At 38.7% G+C, this 21,631-nt stretch overlaps 1 non-coding gene across 1 annotated transcript; it reads left to right on the top strand.

Annotated features, from left to right (window-relative positions):
* Window positions 1-202: 202 nt before the first annotated feature.
* Window positions 203-310, top strand: LOC148563975 (small nucleolar RNA R71). The gene has a single exon (XR_015885042.1). It is a non-coding gene; the product is annotated as a small nucleolar RNA R71 (small nucleolar RNA).
* Window positions 311-21,631: the final 21,321 nt, after the last annotated feature.

The following is a 21,631-nucleotide window of genomic DNA, read 5'->3' as shown; positions in this document are numbered from 1 at the left end:
TGGAGGATACTTCTGCAATGGCTTTTGAACGGCCTTGTTTCTGCCTGTGATTTCGAGTAGATTCAACTAAGTCGCTGATCAATTGCCATGCCTCATCAGTGGTCTTGTACTTTTTCATAGACTCATTGCTAGCACTTTCCAATGTGGTCTTATCTTGGGGCCTCATGCCCTGTGTGACGTAATCGAGCAACACTATCTTGTCAATCATATGGTGGGGGCAAGCTTCCAGAAGATTATTGAAGCGCTCCCAGTATTCATAGAGAGTCTCAGATTCGTCCTGAACAATCATGGAAATGTCTTTACTCAGTTTATCAGTAACTTCAGCTGGAAAGAACTTTTCCAAAAATTCTCTTCTAAGTCTATCCCAGTTGGATACAGTTGCTGCGGGTTGAGTGTAGTACCACTCTCTTGCCTTTCCCTCAAGAGAAAACGGGAAAGCTTTCAACAAAATTGAAGTTTCATCTGCACCATCACGCCTGACAGTAGAACAGGTTGCTTGAAAATCTCTCAGGTGCTTGATAGGCTCTTGAGCAGGTAAGCCATGAAACTTGGGCATCAAATGGAGCAGTGCAGTCTTTATTTCAAAGTCTGTAGCCACCGCTGGGTGATGCGCTTAAAACGGTTACATTGTAAAATCAGGGACTCCAGCCTCCTGGATAGTAACTCTCCTAGGTGTTGCCATGTCACCTACACGTAAATCAACCGAATCAGTAGAACGGGGGCTGGTTTCTTCCTCCAATGACGTTTCAGATCCGTCCTCAGAGAGGACTAACCGACGCCAAGCTTGCCTTATTCGTGAAATAGTTCTTTCAATCTCAGGATCGAATACTGGCAAGCTTGGATCAGGAAGTGAACGCGTCATCTAGCGAAAGAAACAAGCAGCTCATAGTAGCAAGATAAAATAAAATGCAAATAAATAAATTCCAATTAATAACTTTAGCACTCTATTGCAACTCCCCAGCAACGGCGCCAAAAAATTGACGTGGCGGAAATTGGCGAATTAAGAATTGTTATGAGATATGCATTGCAAGTATAGTTCTTAATCAACCAAAAATCCGCTTATCAATTTAGAAGGGTTGTCACAAAAATTAAAATTAAAATACTGGGAGTATGAATCACAGGTCGTCTCCCAACGAGTTGCAGAAATGTGTGCTATTTTATTAATCAGATGTTTTCAAAATGGTTTGAGTTGAATAAACAGGAAATTAAATTAGAGAAATTAAATAATTTAAATAGAAGCCTTGACTGGGAGTAGACTAGTTGGAAGCCCTATTCTTGTTGCAGTACTCTCAAGATTAATTGATAATTGAAGGTTATTCTGTTTAGTTATCCTTTACTAGGTAAGGGAAGGTCAAACAAGTTGGAATGCTGTTTCTATTCACAAGTTCCAATCCGCTCAATTGAAAAGGATTAGTGTCAGTGATTAGAGAGCATTCCAACAATAAACCCAATTACAATTTTTCCTTTAAGCACCCCAACTCAAGGGTTCCTTTCAATCAACTCCCCATCAAGTTAAGGAACTACTCGCTCATTGTGAATGTAGAACTCATAGCATAAGAAAGGGAATTAAAGGAAGACATGATAAATAAAACTCAAAGGAATCAATTAAAAATAAAAGTAATTCTTGTATTAATAAATTCTAAAATAATCTAATAGTAAAATTGAGTAAATTAAAGGACATGGAAGAGTAAAGCCAAGTAAAGAAAATGAACTAGAATGACGAAGTCTTGATGAGGTAATAACTCTTCTCAATATCCCAATGCAAAGAACAATAGAAATAAAATCCTAAGAACTATCAATGTGTAGAGAGAAAACCTAGAGGAGGAGTAAAACTAGATCTAAAAACTAAAAACTGTGTAGAATAAATGTTGTTTTTGGTTTCTGCATGTTCTCTGGCTCTAGTCTGCTTTTTCGGGCCGAGAACTGGGTCAAAGTAGGGCCCAAAATCGCCCCCAGCGAATTCTGCAGATTATGCAGATCTCACACGTCACGCGATCGCATCATTCATGTGGACGCGTCATTCGGTGTTTTGCTTGCCACGCGGGTGCGTCGTCCACGCCTCCGCGTCACTTGTGCTATTCCAATCCGCGCGGTTGCGTGAGCCATGCGGCCGTGTCACTGCGATTTCCTCTCTTTTGCGCGGTCGCGTGAGCCATGTGGCTGCGCCACTCCTCGCTGGTCATCTCCTTAATTTCTTGTGTTCTTTCCAATTTTACAAGCTTCCTTTCCAATCTCCAACTCATTCATGCCCTATAAAGCCTAAAACACTTAACACACAGATCACGGCATCGAATGGAATAAAGGAGAATTAAATGCATAATTAAAAGTCTCTAGAGAGCAAGTTTTCAATCATGTAATAATTTTAGGAAGGAAATATAAATGCATGTTAATCATATGAAGAAGTGGGTAAAGATCATGATAAAACCACACAATTAAACACATTATAAACCATAAAATAGTGTTTTATCAATGATATACCATAAGCAACAAGGAAAGTGGGAGGAGAAGAGCATATAGCAGCCGATTGATCTACCAGCTGAAGGTGGCAATCTGTAGTCACCTTACCCCCTTGCTCACCTTTGAGTGCACGGAGGACCGCGCAACCCTTTAAGTGTAGGGAGGTCGTCACCGATTGACCATCTTTGGTGACATACTCTAATCCTAACACTTTCATCTTCTTTTTGAATTCTTAGTTGCATTTTCTCTTCTTAGGATGTATATATTTTAGTACCGTAATTGCATACTTCTTAGTTATTGCATCTCTTTGCATACATATAATAAGCTTAGTTAATTTAATGAAATTTTCCAAGAAAAATATTCTTGATAGGGCATTGACATGCTAATTGATATAAGTATAAACTTTTGATTGAAACTATCTTGGTATATATATTGTGGAACTTGTTTTTGAGCTAAGAACACACAACCTTGTGAGTTTTTGAGCCTCATTGTGTGGTTATATTATACAACCACTATCTTTATTCTTGTGTGTGTTATTCTCTTTTTATGGTTGCAATCTTTGATTTGTTTGATTCTTTATGTCCATTGTTTAATGTATATATGCATTTATGTGATTGAAGCCATCTTTTTATTAAGCTTACTTGTCCCAAATAGCCTACCCTTTTATCTCCCTTTATTAACCAACGTGGAGCCAGTAGCACAAAACGTGTCACGCGACCGCGTGAACGACGCGATCGCGTCGATTAACTTAAAAGCGCAAGTCACGCGACCGCGTACCCCACGCGTCCGCGTCGCTTGCGCCGCACAGCTCAACCTAAATTGCCAAAATATCTTATCTTTCTCTTCCCCAAATCCTATTTTCTTTTTTCCCTCCTTATTTCTTACTTACTTCTCCTCTCTTTCTTTCCCTTCTCATTCTTCTTATCTTTCATTTTATTTCACTTCATTTATTTGCATATTTCATTCATTGCCTTATTCTCATTGGTGTTGGAAATTTATTTGGGTCTTATTTTCTATATTTTTGTTGATTATTAAAATGGTTTGACAATTATATATTACTTTTTAAAGGGTTGCTTGCATGTTCAATTTAATACATTCAATAACTTATTTACCATGCATGCTATGTATCTGTGAAAAAGCCCGTATGGCATTGAACACTATTTTAAATTATTCTACTATTAATGCCTGTTGTTTTTCACAAAACCCCTTTCATGTTTTATTAATTAAATATAATTGTTATTACAAACATGTTGATAGTTTGAAAGACTTGGTAATCTAATTTGGACATTGAATGCTTGATCCATGCTACTCATGCCTTTGCCTGCATGCCAATAAACACCTTGCATTTAATTGTCATCATATGCACTTGCTATATTTCCATTGATAATTTTTCACATGTAGTCATGACCATGTGTTAACGTCATTCTTCATTATTGTGCATTGATTACCACCTTTCCCGCTCTCTTCCTTGCTCTAACCCTTAGCTTTAAAAGTTACTTTCTATTTCACTTTTCAGGATGGCCACCATGAAAGGTAAAGAGAAAGCTACTCCCAAATCATCGGTAAGGAAAGGAACAAAAAGAGCCCCAGCTGAGGAACCACAACCCGCATCCACTTGTACATCTTAGCATGCACCGAGGACAGTGCAATCTTTAAGTGTGGGGAGGTCGATACCGATCTCCATGGGTTAGTACCTTTCTGTTTCAAACACCAATGTTTAAATTTTCTTTGTTAAATTAGTTGTTGTATTTGCATGTTTATTTGATTTTGTGCATTTAGTTACCACTTGGTTAAAGTAATATTTTCTTTTTCAAGAAACCTTTTAGAAAATTTCACTAATTTGAATAAAATTTAATGTTACACTTGTTTGAAGAAATATTATACTGGAACATGGTTTAGAGCTCGAACACACAAAACCTGTGAGATTTTGAGCCTATTTGAATTGGTTGCATTTTTCAACCAATATTTTATTTTTAATGTGTGTTTCTTCTCTCTAAAATTGTGATCTTTGTCTTGCTTAATTCTATATTTCCATGGTTTGATGTATGCATGCACCTATATGATTGAGGCCTTTGTTTCACTGAGCTTACATACCCATATGGCCTTACCTTTCATTATCCCTTGCAAACCAATTTTGAGCCTATTGTACCCCTTTGTTCTTTTTATTTAACACATCACTAACTCTAAGCGGAAAACAATAATGTCCTTAATTTGAATCCTTAGTTAGCTTAGACTAGTGAGAGTGCTTATGATTTAAGTGCGGGAAATTGGGTTTGAAAATATTTGGTTTGAGAATGGAGTATGTTAGAATTTTCTGAAAATGTGAAAGAAATATTTAGGACATGTTCATGCATTCAATAAATTAATCATATGCATTGAGAAAAACAAAAGAAAAAGAAAAAAAAGAATATATATATATATATATATATATATATATATAAAGAGAGAAAAGAAAAGAAAAAGTGCAAATAAGAGAAAGGGGACAAAATGCCCCAAAGTAAGTGGTGAAAGCAATGCATATGAGTTGTACTTAAAACTAGAATGCATGAATATGTGAAAAACATGGTTAATGGATAGTTAGATTTTGTATTATGATTACATGGATTGTTTAAGTTAGGTGGAAAGTTTAAGTTAATTAAGGATTCAGATTTTAGTCTACTTGGCCAAATACAATCCTACCTTGACCCTAACCCCATTACAACCCTTAAAAGACCTCTTGATATGTGTATCTGTGCATCAAATTTGTGTTGATTGTTAGATGAAGATCAAGCCTTAGAAAGCAAGGATAGTAGAGATTTGAGAGAATCGAACCTTAAACACTTGAGTGAATAGAGTGTATACACTACCAGTGAGGGTTCGATGCTCAATTCCTTGTTCCCGGCTTTCAATGAGCTATTTTCTTCTACAAGTCTATTTGTACTTCATTTTCATGATTTGAATTAGTGAAACATCTTAGCATGTAGTTGCATTTATAGGTTGCATTTCATACATCCTACCATTCCTTTTCATCTTTATAGTTTCTCATGAGCTTAGCATGAGGACATGCTAGTGTTTAAGTGTGGGGAGGTTGATAAACCACTATTTTATGGTTTATCTTGTGCTCAATTGAGTAATTTTTATCTACTTTTTACCCACTTATTCATACTATTTGCATGATTTTACACTTGCCTTCCTAATTATGTGCTTTGATTGAAAACATGCTTCTTTGATCTTATATTTGCTAATATTAAATCCTCTCTTATCATCATTAGATGCCTTGATATGTGTGTTAAGTGATTTCAGAGATTACAGGGCAGGAATGGCTCAGAGGGTAGAAAGGAAGCATGCAAAAGTGGAAGGAATACAAGAAGTTGAAGAAGTTGCTAAGCTGTCCAGCCTGACCTCTCTGTACTCAAACGGCTATAACTTGAGCTATAGAGGTCCAAACGACGCCGTTTTAGTTGCCTTGGAAAGCTAACGTCTGGGGCTTCGATTTGATATATAATATGATATAGTTGCCCTGACGCTAGGCAACGCGACTGCGTGCTCCATGCGGCCGCGTCGCAGTGACGGAATTCCAGCGTGGTTGAATTCGAGACCAGCGAATTCTGGGCTGTTTCTGACCTAGTTCTTGGCCCAGAAATTACAGATTAGAGGCTATAAAGTAGAGGAATGCATCCATTCATGAGGAGGCTCTCACAATTCTCAATTTTAGGAGTAGATGTAGTTTTCAGAGAGAGAGGTTCTCTCCTCTCTCTTAGAATTAGGATTTAGGACTTCTCTTAGTTTTAGGAGTGACTCTTGATCCAGGTTCAACGTTCCTTTTTATTTATTTTTCCAATTAAATTTATGAACTTTTCCATGTTATGATTTGAATATTTTATTTAATATAATTGAGGTATTTTAGAATTATGTTTGCTTTCTTTAAATAATTTAGATATTTTCCCCCTTTTTGGCTTGGGTCAAGTAATTGGTAACACTTGAGCTGTCAAATAAAACAGTGGTTGAAATTGGCAGATTCTGATTGCACTAGGATTGCTCTAAAGCTAGTCTCTCCACAAGAGTTGACTAGGACTTGAGAATCAAGCTAATCAGTCCACTTAACATTCCTTTGTTTAGTAAAAGTTAACAAAGTGGGATTAAAATCCAATTCTCATCACAATTAATAAGGATAGGACTTTCAGTTCTTCATACCTTACTAAGAGATTTTATTAGTATTATTTTATTTTACTTGTCATATAACATATTCCCACCGTACTTTCAAAACGCCAATTTACAAACTCATAACCAATAATAAGAACATACCTCCCTGCAATTCCTTGAGAAGACGACCTGAGGTTTAAATACTCGGTTATAAATTTTAAAAGGGGTTTGTTACTTGTGACAACCAAAACGTTTGTACGAAGGGATTTCTGTCGGTTTAGAGACTATATCTACAACGCGACTGTTTTTATGAACTTCTTTACTGGCAAAAATCCTAACGTCATGCGTATGCACGACCACCTGTGCATACTCACAAGAAGAAAATTTGCATGTGTACGGACGCACACACCTGTGCGTCTGCACACGTCCCAGCGCATGACCTCATTAATGCAAATCGCTGGGGGCGATTTCGGGGCCTTCAGAGCCCAATTTTTGGACCTTCTGAAGCTGATTCTTCCTATATTAGACAAGGCATCACTCCATGTGAAGGGGGGAGCAATTAGGGTTAGATTTTAGTCATGTAGTTCATTTTCTAGAGAGAGAAGCTCCCCCTTCTCTCTAGAACTTAGGGTTTTTAGTTTAATGTCCTTGTAATTGCTACTTTTAATTATTATTTTACTCTAGTTTCTTCTACATTTCTTTGTTTTATTGTCTTGATTCCCTTATGTTATTGTTCCGAGGGTTACCTGAAATTGTAGGTCGATCTCGGACGAGATCTTCTATGCTGATCGGCGCTGATGTGTCCGACTTGTAAGTGGTGGCCGGAGCAATCGAGTCCGATTTGTTGGACTGGTGGTGATGCTGATCCTTTGTCACCAGAGGGTGGTGGTACCTGCAAGGGACTCCGATGCTTAAGTTAGCAAAGGTATTAAACAGGTTTTTAGTAGAATCAGAGTATGAGTTATACCTGGGTGCTCCAGTGTATTTATAATGATGAGGAGTCACCTTCTTGGAGATAAGATAGTTATCTTATCTTATCTTATCTTTGAGTGAAGTCATCTTATCTTCAAGGGAACTGCCCTTATCTCTCAAGGCTTAGGCTACCTTTGGATTTGGGTCGTGTTCCTCTGTTTGGGCCCTTTTCTGGGCTTCTTTTTGGTGATTTGGTCGAACTCTTTGAGAAGAGGTCGGGTAGTTCGGACTTGAAGAGGTCAGTCGATTCAACCCAGATCGAACATCTCGACCCAGGGTATGAATAGTACCCCTGCTCGAGTGTGGTCTTCCTTTTGAGGTTGAGTCCTTAGTTTTAGGACTTCAATCCTTCTTTGGAGAAGCCGAGCTCGATCATTGTCGATTTCTTCTTTGTAGAGTTTTTGAATGCGGAACATTTTTCTTTTTTCTTCTTTTAATTTTTGGAAACGCGCGTTCCTTGCCTTGGGAACGTGTGATGGTTTTTAATGCCCCATTAATTCTTTAATGTTCTGTTTCCTTTGCCTCCCGCTTTCTTATTTCATTTTGAATTACACCAAAGCTTTCTCTTTTCTGTTTCTCTTTCTCTTGCTCGCTGTAACTTCCCCCCCTTTCTCTTTTACTCTTCTTGTTTCGTTCGTGCCTCTTCGTTCTCTTGCCCCCAAGTTGTTCACGTCTTCGTGCCTTTCTTGGAGTGGTTGTGGGCTCGCCGTTCATCTTCATCGCCTCTCTTACTTTTACAGGTTGGTCTTTTTTTCTTCTTCTTTCTTCCCACACTTTTGAAAAGTTTTGATCTTGCTTGGTTTCGTGCTTAGAAGCTTTGAATCTTTTCTGCATTTGTCGTGCATCTGCTTATCACTGTAATGTGTGCTTCTAGGAGTTTCTTCAATTTTAAATGATCCCTTTTTTTTGCGTTCAACATTTTTTTAGGGTTTTTGCATGCCTTTATTGTTTCTGCTTTGTATCCTCTAATTTTGAATCTGCATGTCATTTTACTGAGGCTTATGAACTGCTTAATTCTGAAAAAGATTGTGCCTTTGATGGTTTTTCTTTGTCTTGTTCGATTTTGATAACTTTCTTTGCTGATGGATTTTTTGACTTGCAATTTTCTTCTCGGAGTGTTGTTTGTTGGAAGAGGATTATTTTCTTTGTTGAGAGACGTTGTCTTGTAGATGTAGTCTTGTAGATTTTTCTGAGTCCTTACTCTATCACTGCCTCCAAAGGATGCCCCTGGACCTTGGTGTGCGTCTTGGGGTTTTCCTTTTACTGTTTGTATGCTCGAGTCATGTTTGTCAGAGCTAATTTCTTTGATTTTTCCTGAGCTGCTTTGGTTAGTAATCTATTTTCTTTTCTTGCTGTAGGACTAGTTGACCATGTCTTCTCATAAAAATATTGTTGAGACATCTTCCAAGGTCCCTGAGGGTATGTCCGACTGGCTAGACTCCTTCGTCCTGAAGTGTGTTTCCGTAGTTAATTCTGAGTTCTGTGCGGAGCTTAGAAAACATCACCGTATCTGTAGTAGTAGGGATCAGGAGAACAACTATGAATTGGTAGCGCCTGACTCTGATGAAAGGGTTTGCTTCCCAGCTCTGACCTAGGGGGAACGCCCCTTCTTCTATGCTTACGACTACTTTTCCAGCCAAATGAACATCACCCTTCCTTTTACCTCCTTTGAGACCGACTTGTTGTGGTCGTGCAACGTAGCTCCATCCCAGCTCCATCCAAACTCCTGGGGTTTTATCAAGATCCTTCAGTTACTTTGCCAATAGTTGGATGTCAGACCTTCTCAAACTCTCTTTCTTTATCTTTTTGTTTTGACTAAGCCCGGGATTTCTTCAAAAAAGAAAGCTTCTTGGATTTCCTTTCGATCTGCTCAAGGACATAAAGTGTTTTCTATGTATGACGAGTCCTTTAGGGACTTTAAGAATTGCTTTTTTAAGGTCCGAGCTATTGAGGGAGCTCGACCCTTTTTCTTAGAGTCGAATAATGAACATGCCTTCCCCTTGTGTTGGCAAAAGAATGTTGTGGTATCTCGATACTCGTGGGAGATGCTTAACGAGGTCGAGCAAGCTTTTGTGAATGTGTTAGAAGATATTTGGGGAGAACCTCCCCATCTCGATACAAAGAGATTTTTGGGGGACCCCTCTCTTGTCCGTACTGCGCTGGGTAGTGCCTAACCTTTTTTGCTCTTGTTTTATTTACTTTTGCTTCTTTTCCTTCCGATTTGTAACTTGCTTTTGGTTGATTTATTTTTTCAGAGATGGCAAAGACCAATGATTCCATAAAAACCTTCAAGAAGGTGAGGAAGGCCACTGCTGCCCAGAACATCTCGGCAAAAGCTGCAGGGGAGGCATCTTCTAAAGTTCCACCTAAGAAGCCGATCTTGAGCTCTACTGGGCCGAGGAGGATGATTCCAACTCCTCAGGTCCATTTGGTTGATCCTTTCCCAACTTCTGCTTCTACTTCTTCTACTGTTGGCCCTTCTCTAAAAAGATAGAGGATTGTCGAGCCCTTCAATTTGGATGCTCCTGACTTTGATGCCGTTGGGTTTGTTGATCAGCAGATTGCTCCTTATGGTGTTTGATAAACCACTATTTTATGGTTTATCTTGTGGTAATTTGAGTGGTTTTTATCAACTCTTTACTCACTTATTCATATAAATTGCATGGTTTTACATTTTCCTTCCTAATTCTGTTCTATAATTGAAAACTTGCTTCCCAAGCCTTTAAATTACCAAAAATTAATTCTCCCTTATACCATTCGATGTCGTGATATGTGTGTTAAGTGATTTTAGAGATTATAGGGCAGGAATGGCTCAGAGGATGGAAAGGAAGCATGCAAAAGTGGAAGGAATACAAGAAGCTGAAGAAACTGCTAAGCTGTCTAGCCTGACTCTCTCGCACTAAATCGATCATAACTTAAGCTACAGAGGTCCAAATGAGGCGGTTTTAGTTGTGTTGGAAAGCTAACGTCTGGGGGTTCGAAATTATATATAATTTGCTATAGTGTTCATACAGCTAGGCGACGCAAATGCGTGCTCCATGCAGACGCATCGTAGTGACGAAAAACCAACGTGGCAGATTTCGCCCCCAGCGATTTCTGAGCTGTTTTTGACCCAGTTTTTGGCCCGGAAAACACAGATTAGAGGCTATAAAGTGGGGGAATCCATTCATTTATAAATCATACTTTCATAATTCATAATTTTAGGTTTTAGATGTAGTTTTTAGAGAGAGAGGCTCTCTCCTCTCTCCTAAAATTATGTATTGTGAGCTTGTGTTTATGAATGAATGGATTTCCCCACTTTATAGCCTCTAATTTGTATTTTCTAGGCCGAAAATTGGGTCGAAAATAGCCCAAAAATCACTGGAGAAGAAAACTGCCACGCTGATTTTCGGAACTGCGATGCGTCCGCGTGGAGCGCGCATTGGTGTCACCTAGCTTCAGGGCAACTATGGCATATTATATATCAAATCGAAGCCCCGGACGTTAGCTTTCCAATGCAACTAAAACCACGTCGTTTGGATCTCTGTAGCTAATGTTATAGCCGTTTGCGTACGAAGAGGTCAGGTTGGACAGCTTAGCAATTTCTCCAACTTCTTGTATTCCTTCCACTTTTGCATGCTTCCTTTCCATCCTCTGAGCCATTCCTGCCCTGTAATCTCTGAAATCACTTAACACACATATCAAGGCATCTAATGGTAATAAGAGAGGATTTAAACATAGGGAACTTAAGGCCAAAAAAGCATGTTTTCAATCAAAGCACATAATTAGGAAGGCAAATGTAAAACCATGCAAATAGTATGAATAAGTGAGTAAAGAGTTGATATAAACCACTCAATTGAGCATAAGATAAACCATAAAATAGTGGTTTATCAACCTCCCCACACTTAAATATTAGCATGTCCTCATGCTAAGCTCAAGAGAAACTATAAAGGGGTGAAGAGGAATGGTAGAATGTATGAAATGCAACCTATCTATATGAATCCAACTACATGAAGAATGCTTTTTCCTACTTGGTCTAAAGGTAAATAAGTTCTCCAAGAATAAATATGAACTGGATTTCACTAATTCAAATCATAAAAATGAAGTACAAATAGGCTTGTAGAAGAAAATAGCTCATGAAAGCCGGGTACAAAGAATCGAGCATCGAACCCTCACTGGAAGTGTATGCACTCTAATCACTCAAGTGTTTTAGGTTCGATTCTCTCAATTCTCTACTAACCTTGCTTTCTAAGGCTTGCTCTTCATCTAACAATCAACATAAATTTAATGCATAGATACACATATCAAGAGGTCTTTTAAGGGTTGTAATGGGGTTAGGGTCAAGATAGGATTGTATTTGGCCAAGTGGACTAAAATCTGAATCCTTAATTAACTTAAACTTTTCACCTAACTTTAGACAATCCATGTAATCATAATACCACATCTAACTATCCATTAACCATGTTTTCCACATATTCATGCATTCTAATTTCAAGTACAGTACATATGCATTGCTTTCACCACTTACTTTGGGGCATTTTGTCCCCTTTTATTATTTGCTCTTTTTCTTTCTTTCTTTTTTTTTTAATAATTTATTTTTCATCATTTTTTTTTCTCAATGCATATGATTAAATTATTGAATGCAGGAACATGTCCTAAACATTTCTTTCACATTTTCAGAAAATTCTAACATACTCAATTCTCAAACCAAACGTTTCCAAATCCACTTTTCCCACACTTAAATCATAAGCAATCTCACTAGTCTAAGCTAACCAAGGATTCAAATTAAGAACATTATTATTTTCCACTTAGAGGTAATGATGAGCTAAAGTAAAGAATAAAGGGGTAAAATAGACTCAAAATTGGTTTGCAATGGATAATGAAAGGGTAAGGCCATATGGGTATGTAAGCTTAGTGAAACAAAGGCCTCAATCATATAAGTACATACATACATCAAACCATGGAAATATAGAATTAAGCAAGACAAATATCACAATTTTAGAGAGAACAACACACATCAAAAATAAAATATTGGTTGATAAAATGCAACCAATCAAATAGGCTCAAAATCTCACAGGTTTTGTGTGTTCGAGCTCTAAACCATGTTCCAATATAATATTTCTTCAAACAAGTGTAACAATAATTTTATTCAAATTAGTGAAATATTATAAAAAGTTTCTTGAAAAAGAAAATATTACCTTAACCAAGTGGTGGTAGGATATGCACAAAATCAAATAAATATGCAATCAAACAATTAACAAGGAAAATAAACCATTGGTGTTGAGATAGAAGAGTAACTAACCCATGGAGATCGGTATCGACCTCCCCAAACTTAAAGATTGTACCGTCTTTGGTGCATGCTGAGATGTGCAGGTGGACGGACTGCTACAACTGATGCTTTTCTCTAGAGATTGTGCAGATGGACTTGGTTGTCTCCCCATATAAACATCTTCCAGTTTCCTTCCGGGTGGCCATCCTGAAAGAAAAAGGGAAGAAAAGTAACCCAGAAATAAAGATAAGAAAATAAATGAAATATGGGTTGGTTAATGCCAAATGATAAGGGTCTCATTTACATGGAAGCTTCAACATGTACGTGAGAAAACAATAGAAGCACATGGCATACCAGTGGTGCATAATTTTGCAACAATGAGGGAGAGTGTGGGTAAGGAGAGGTAATGTAAATTCATGTCAATGCAAAATTAATACAGGTATAAAAGATTGGCATTGATTTAAATAATATTACCCAACAGTGTAAAACAGGTCACTGAGCACCAAAATAATACCAGAAAAGACACAACAGTTGAATATGAACAAGTGACACCAATGGAAAAATAATAAATTTAGAAAAGAAAATAAAAAATATGCACAAAATTAAAATGCAATGAATGGAATATGTAAATGAATTAAAATAAAATAAAATGAAAGATAAGAAGAATGAGAAGGGAAAGAAGGGAAGAAGAAGTAAGTAAGGAAGGAGGGAGGGAAAATTAGGATTGGGAAAGAAAAGATAAGATTTTTTGGCGTTGATTTGGATAAGCTGTGCGGCGGAGGTGACGCGGACGCGTGAGTGACGCGGTCGCGTGGTGCGCGATAAGGTCAGGTGACGCGGACGCGTGGGTCACGTGAGTGCGTGGCCTGATTTGTGCGGTTGGCGCAAGTGCAACCTCGCGTTCGCGCAACTCTCTGTTCGAAACTCCTTTTGCCAAATTTTTGGGTGATGCGGTCGCGTGGTTGTCGCGATCGTGTGGATGGCCTTTCTTTTAAAAATGATGCGGACGCATGGGGCACGCATTCGCGTGGTAGCGCTTGTGCTTCTAGCATGGTTCCAGCCTTATTCCAGCCCAACTTACTGCCTTATACCCTTTTACGTCGATTTCACAAAGCCACGCGTTCGCGTGGGTGATGCAGACGCGTGGGGAAGCTATTTCGCTAATGACGCGAACGCGTCATCCACGCGGTCGTGTGGATTAATTTGTGCCAAAGGCACGCCTCCAGCCACACTCTCGCGTGACTCTCTGTTCAATTTTCTTTTCTTCCCAATGCACTGGCAACATGGACGCGTCGGCGACGCTGTCGCGTCGCGTGCGATTTTTTTTTTTAATAATGCAGTATGCAGAATGCAATCCTAATATGAATGTTATGCAAAACTCCAGGTTCAATACAATAAAATAAAACTCGAAAACAAGTAAAACTAAATAAAAAATGAAAAAGGAGCGATCATACCATGGTGGGTTGTCTCCCACCTAGCACTTTTAGTTAAAGTCCTTAAGTTGGACATTTGGTGAACTCCTTGTCATCGTGGCTTATGCTTGAACTCATCCAGAAATCTCCACTAATGTTTGTAATTCCAATGGCCTCCGGGATCCCAAACTAGGCGCAGAAAACCTTCAAGCAAGGTAAAGCAAGTGACAAGGCCCCAAGAGTGTTGATTTCTAGACTGAATTCCGGGGTCCCAGACCTTGCCTTTGCACCCGTCTTCTTGTTGATCATTAGTGTTCCAATCGGGTGGCAGGCAATCTAAATTCTCACTAAAGCGGCCAAACAACTTCCTAGACCCATTCAGTTGAGCTCTACACCAACCTTTGCATTTAAACTTAAAGCTTCCAACCATAATGAACCTTGCAGGGCAACTCTTACCGCTGACCATCTTCCTCTTACTCTTAATGCCACAAAGAGCTCTAAGTTGACCATCTGTCTCGAGTAGCCCATATTCAAGTGGAATTAGAAAGCTAGGGGGTATGAATTTTACCCACTTGAATGTTGTGAAGGATGATGGCAACTTAGGGGGAGGTATTTCTAACGAATTTGCAGGCTCTACTCCCTTGTGCTCTTCTCTGACAACTTCCACCTCTTTGCAAGTTTCTTCCATATTAACCTCTTCTTCTTGGTAGCTTTCTTCCTATTCAATCTCTTTTTCATTGCTCACCAAGGGCATGAGAAGCTGTGCTTCTTCTTCTTTAATCTCCATCTCTTGATCAACCTTTACAAAGTCTTCAACCATGATTTACCTTGGAGGTTGTATGCTCTCCTCAACATCAACATCAAACACCGTGGAAGGAAGCTCTGTGACTGGACTTTCCAATAGAGGTACAGCATCTCTTAAGTCTGCAACCACTTCTTCCTTTTTAATAATTGCTGCTTTATCCAATTGTTTAAGTATAAAATCGTACTCATCCTCGATGATTTTCTTTCCATGACAACTCCTTTCAACTACTCTTTCATCTTCAAGGGTCTCTCCTACCTTTACCCGTAGGGCCTCCTCTAGATCCTTATGAAGTATGGATTCGCAAAGATGATTCCTTCTTTCCTGTTCCGTATCAATAGTATAATTGGGATCATCTTGCTCTTGGATTGATGGATGTCAGTGCTCTCTGGTGCATGAAATTACAATCACACTTTTGCAACTCCGCACAACTAACCAGCAAGTGCACTGGGTCGTCCAAGTAATACCTTACGTGAGTAAGGGTCAATCCCACGGAGATTGTCGGCTTGAAGCAAGCTATGGTTATCTTGTAACTCTTAGTCAGGATATCAATAATTCTCAGATTTAATTGTAAAAAGTAAAAGAAAATGAAATAAATACTTGTTATGCAGTAATGACGAACAGGTTGAGGCTTTGGAGATGTTTTGTCTTCTGAATCTCTGCTTTCCTACTATCTTCTTCTTCATGCACGCAAGGCTCCTTCCATGGCATGCTTTAAGTTGGGCATCACCGTTGTCAATGGCTACTTCCCATCCTCTTGATGACAAGTCATCTTAGCCTATTTTAGCTAGTCTTTTTCTTTTGTTTTCATTAGAATTATGCACTTTCTTGAGCTACAAGCAAGCTAATTGAGTAGATTTTCATGTTTCCCTTGATTGAACCAACCATATATGAATTCATGCCATTTCATGAGGTTTTAGGCTATATTTGTTGCATATTATGAAAGAATGAATATCTCATAATTTTGAGCATAGCTTTGATAAGTTTGGTTGATTAATGATAGGTGAAGAAAGCTTGGAGAAAGGTTGAAGCAAAGAGGAATAGCTAGAAGTGAAGAATGGAATAAGTGAAATTGAACCTGGAGGCATGAAGTTAGCCCCAACGTTAGCCCCCTAACTTGGAGGCTAACGTTGGGCATGAAGATTACTCCCTGGGCTCCCCACGTTTGAGCCAACGTTAGCCCCCTAACTTGGAGGCTAACGTTGGCAAGAGAAGTTCTCCCCTGGGCACCAACGTTTGCGCCAACGTTAGCCCCCTAACTTGGAGGCTAACATTGGCACATGAATTACAAAGGGAGAAGGGCCAACGTTTGCGCCAACGTTAGCCCCCTAACTTGGAGGCTAACGTTGGCGCCACACACCACAAGGCATACAAGGGGTATACTTCCAACAAGAATAACTTGAGCTACAGAGCTCCAAATGGGGTGATTCAAGAAGCATTGGAAAGTAGGAATCAAGAGCTTTCCAAGCATATATGGCACTGCATGGTGGACACTAAAATTGAGGGAGAAAACTGCCCCGCAATGTGCATAAACGAACATGGTGGCAACCTGCAGTGAGGCCACTTGACCTCTGCACCTTCAAAGGAGTATAACTCGAGCTGTAGAGCTCCAAATGATGTGCTCCCAAAGGCATTGGAAAGTAGACATCCAGGGTTTTCCAAAAATGTATAATAGTATGGGGTGGACAATACATTTTAGCCTCCAGAACTGGCGTTTTCGCCAACGTTTGAGGGCTAACGTTACCTCAAACGCTGCACACTAAAGCCAGCGACCATGCCCTCTTCAAATGATCATAACTTGAGTTGTAGATGTCCAATTGAAGTGATTCCAAGTGGGTTAGAAAGCTGACATTCAGAGCTTTCCAACCATATATGATAGTCTATATTGGGCATAAAATTGGCAACATGACAAGAGGACAAAGTTGGCCCCATAAACTAGCACCAAGGCATTGCCAACGTTAGGAACAGAGTTAGACCCCTAACGTTGGCACCAACGTCCATACCAGCAGAATGTGCTTTGCTGCTATGAAAAGTTGGAGCCAAAGTTAGACCCCTAACTTTGGCTCAAACTTTAGGTCCAACTTTGGCTAACCTCAAACCCGGTTCAATTGGTTCACTTTGGTTCTTCTTCAAACTTCAAGAGCAATCAACCAAGGCCTCTTTCAACCCAATTCCATCAAGAGCAAAGGCCCAATTGACACCACTCAGAGGCACAAGAGATAGTTAGAATAGAAATTTCATTTTAATTGTAATTTGTTTTGAATTTCATTTTCATTTTGTAAAAATGCCTATAAATAGGCATCTATTTCATATTTGTAGGGAGGCTGGCTCCACTAGGGAGCACTAGAATTTGAGAGCTCTCTTTTTAATTTTCTTTGTTTTGAATCTTGGGTGGAGAATTGAAGGTATTCTGTTTCATTTTCCCTCTGAGATTTCTCTTTGTTTTTCTTGCTGCTTTTAATTCACTGCACTTCAAAATTTCAATTCTGTTTTGATTCCCAGCATCCAATTTCCTTTATTCTTCCTGCAATTTAAATTTCCAGTTGCGTGATCTATTGCTCTTTTTAATTTCCAACACCCCATCCCCTTTACTTTTCATGCAATTTATTTTTCTTGCAATTTAAGTTTCAGCTATTTTACTTTCTTGTTCTTTAACTTACTTGCAATTTTACTTTCTGCATCTTTAAGATTCATTGCAATTTACTTTCTGTTGGCTACATTTCACACAATTCACTAAATGTCAGCTTGACTAAACTAATCACCCACTAAAATTGCTTGATCCATCAATCCCTGTGGGATCGACCTCACTCCCGTGAGTTTTTATTACTTGATGCGACCCGGTGCACTTGCCGGTTAGATTTGTGTGTTTTGGGAAAAATTTATTTTTCACCAAAATACTCATCAAGTTTTTGGCGCCGTTGCCGGGGATTGATTAGATCAACAATGATTAAGTGGGTGAGAAGTCTAGATCAAGCATTTTCTTTATTTTTGTTTTCCGTTTCAAAGTGAAACCAAGGTGTTTGAGTTTTTGCCTCACTAAGAAATTCTCATCTCTGATATGAGTAATTTCAATTTTCATTGATGTTTGCAAAATACAAATAGAGTTCAACTCATCATTTGGTCAAACAAAATTTTATGGGATATCACCCACCATCACCAATCTCTAATGATGGCTGGGGATATCACCAAGAAACTTCAAATTCTGGGCACTCCAATTTATGGAGCTATGCTTCAGAACCACAAGATGAGAAAGAAAATCATATGGGATATTTCCCTCCACCACAAACTGATGCAAGTCATAATTCTAATGGTAGCTGGGAAGGGAATTCTAGTGCTCCATATGATATTCATCCAGAGATATCATCACTTGACCATACTTCAACCGAAAGCCCCTTTCAAAACTCACCACCCACACAAACTTCCATGAACCACTCATGGTTTTCAGAATTTGAGTCTAGGTTCAACAGAATGGCGGAGGAATATCAACAATCCTGGAGGGAACGAGAAATCCTTTCTCAGGAGACAGATAAGCAATTGGAGGACACAGATAAACGCTTAGAACTACTAAGCAAGGAAAATGAAGGCCAATTGATGGATATGAAGGAGAAAGTGGAAGAGCAAGATAAGGAGGCCACTGCATCAAGTGAACTTTCAATGAAGAATGAGGTGGTTGAACCTGAAACTGCACTTGAGATGACAAGAGAACATGAAAACTCACAACTCTCACAAACCTCCCTGGACCAAAATGCCTCAACATCTGAATCCATGATTGAAAGGTATGACGAGGAGATGAAGAAATGTTGGGAAGATCGACAAACCTCCCCCATGATAGAGCGAATGAAACAAATGTTGGGTGTAAAAGAGGAAGTGGAGGAGCAAGAAAGTGAAGAAGTCATTCCAAACTCAAGTGAGGCAGAGAAGTACATAAAGGAGGAGTTCATGGAACCACCAATACAAAAGGCTCTGGATGAATGCAAAACTCCAATAATCACACAGCAACCAAGACTTGGATTCAAAGAAGTGAAGGCAACTAACAAAAGCACCAATCCTGTCCCTAATCCAGTAAGCAAGATCAATCAAGTCATTTGCAAAAGGAAGCTTGCTGAGGAAAAGCCAAGGCAAGGGACAGTAGCTGAAACTTCTCCTTCTTTGAAGTCATTTCTCTTAACAAATTGGAAGAAGAGGAAGAAAGTAAAGAACAGGTAGACAGTAGGTACAATTCTTCTCCTTGCTTTGTTTAAATTTCAATAAATTGGCATATGATCACATTATAAGTTTGGTGTTGCCCTGCAACAAACTTTTTTCCATCTTCATGGATGATTGCATCAATTTTACATGAAAGTGACACACCAAGATTCTAAGTTTGGTGTGCCACCTATTTTTCTATGCAAATCAATCCAGCAACATCACTTGTCTGCATAATCATATTGCCTTTTACAGTGTTATTTTTCTTCTTAGTTGGATAATTTTTGTTTTCCCTTTGTTTCATTTATTTACCTGTTTTTAATGCTTTCCTTCATTAACTGTTTTTGTTAATACATCACCAAGACATCCTTATTCATAACAGACTCTTCATTTGGTGATTGTATTTAACATATAACAGTTTCTTTTGTTTAGTTTTAGTTCAAATAAATTGACATATGGTTGCATTCTAAGTTTGGTGTTGCTATGCAACAAAATTTAGTTCCAATTCTTACAAGATACTTGCATTAATTCCAAGTGAAAGTGTCACACTAAGTTTGGTGTGCCACTTATTTTCTATGCAAAGTATTATGCTCACCTTCTTAAGTATGCAATCACAATGTCTCTGTCTCTTGTGCCTTGATTATTATCTTTAATTTTGCTTGCTTGAAACACATGTACTACTAACATTCCTTGTGTAAGACATTCATGATCCATCTTAGCCCCATAGCCACGGTTCTAATAGTTGCTTGAGGATGAGCAAGCATTCTGAGTTTGGTATGGAAAGGAAGAGAATGGGAGGAAAATGACAACAATAGAGAAGATGAACTACAAGGTTGTAAAGTTCTTTTTCCTCTCATTTGTTTCAAGCACTATAAACTGCATGATTGTCTTTACCTTCTCTGTATGCATGTGTGTATGAAAAGGCATAGTTGATTTTTAATTTGCAACATGGTGCTGTGTCATTATGAATACCAACTTGAGTTTTGTGAATTCAAAAGCAGTAAAGCATCATGATCATAAACAAACAAGGAACTAAAGAAGAGTTTAGCATGTGCATACAAGTATTGGAAAGCTAGTATGTTTGATTGTTGCTTAATTGCATTAGATTTTATTTAATTGAAGTTTTCATCTAGGACATTTTGTGAAATATTTTAAAATCATGAAAACCTTGAAGAAGCAAATGCAAAATAAAGCAAGAAAAGAAAAAGGGAAAGAATGAGAAAGCTGAAGGCTCTGAGTACCAATGGCAATTCATTTGTTAAGTACTTGTGGTGTTTATGTATCAAGCCAAATGCTTGAAAACAAAACACTTAGAAGTCAAGGTTAGGCTCAAAGTGCAAAAGCACTCCCTCAAAGCTCAAGGCTCTGAGCATCAATGATTAGAGAGTCAAGAAAAGAAAAGAAAAAATGAGCTTAATGAAGTCCTCTAATTAAATGCTTGTGGTGCTTATGTATCAAGTGGTAATACTTGAAAACAAAGCATTTAGAAGTCGTAGCTTTGTTATCAACTCATGGGGCAAAGCACCCAAAAGGAGAAGCTAATAAGAGAATCAAAAGCTTGTTTCAAGGAAGAAATATAAGAAAAAGATTTCATAAATTGAGCTAGATGGAAGCATCAATCATTTACATTTCTTTTGTGATTGTAGCATGCTTAGAAAACTAGCTTACCATGAACATTGAGTTGCTATTCTTCTTGCCTTGGATTGTCAATCGTTATTGCATGATTCTTTTCTTGCTTGGGGACAAGCAAGCTTTAAGTTTGGTGTTGTGATGACAAGTCATCTTAGCCTATTTTAGCTAATCTTTTTCTTTTGTTTTCATTAGAATTATGCACTTTCTTGAGCTACAAGCAAGCTAATTGAGTAGATTTTCATGTTTCCCTTGATTGAACCAACCATATATGAATTCATGCCATTTCATGAGGTTTTAGGCTATATTTGTTGCATATTATGAAAGAATGAATATCTCATAATTTTGAGCATAGCTTTGATAAGTTTGGTTGATTAATGATAGGTGAAGAAAGCTTGGAGAAAGGTTGAAGCAAAGAGGAATAGCTAGAAGTGAAGAATGGAATAAGTGAAATTGAACCTGGAGGCATGAAGTTAGCCCCAACGTTAGCCCCCTAACTTGGAGGCTAACGTTGGGCATGAAGATTACTCCCTGGGCTCCCCACGTTTGAGCCAACGTTAGCCCCCTAACTTGGAGGCTAACGTTGGCAAGAGAAGTTCTCCCCTGGGCACCAACGTTTGCGCCAACGTTAGCCCCCTAACTTGGAGGCTAACGTTGGCACATGAATTACAAAGGGAGAAGGGCCAACGTTTGCGCCAACGTTAGCCCCCTAACTTGGAGGCTAACGTTGGCGCCACACACCACAAGGCATACAAGGGGTATACTTCCAACAAGAATAACTTGAGCTACAGAGCTCCAAATGAG

The sequence above is a fragment of the Arachis ipaensis genome, chromosome B5, assembly GCF_059453495.1.
Source record: "Arachis ipaensis isolate K30076 ecotype BB chromosome B5, ASM5945349v1, whole genome shotgun sequence".
Lineage (NCBI taxonomy): Eukaryota > Viridiplantae > Streptophyta > Magnoliopsida > Fabales > Fabaceae > Arachis > Arachis ipaensis.
Note: the sequence above shows the minus strand (reverse complement) of the source record. Positions and strands in the feature narration are given on the sequence as shown.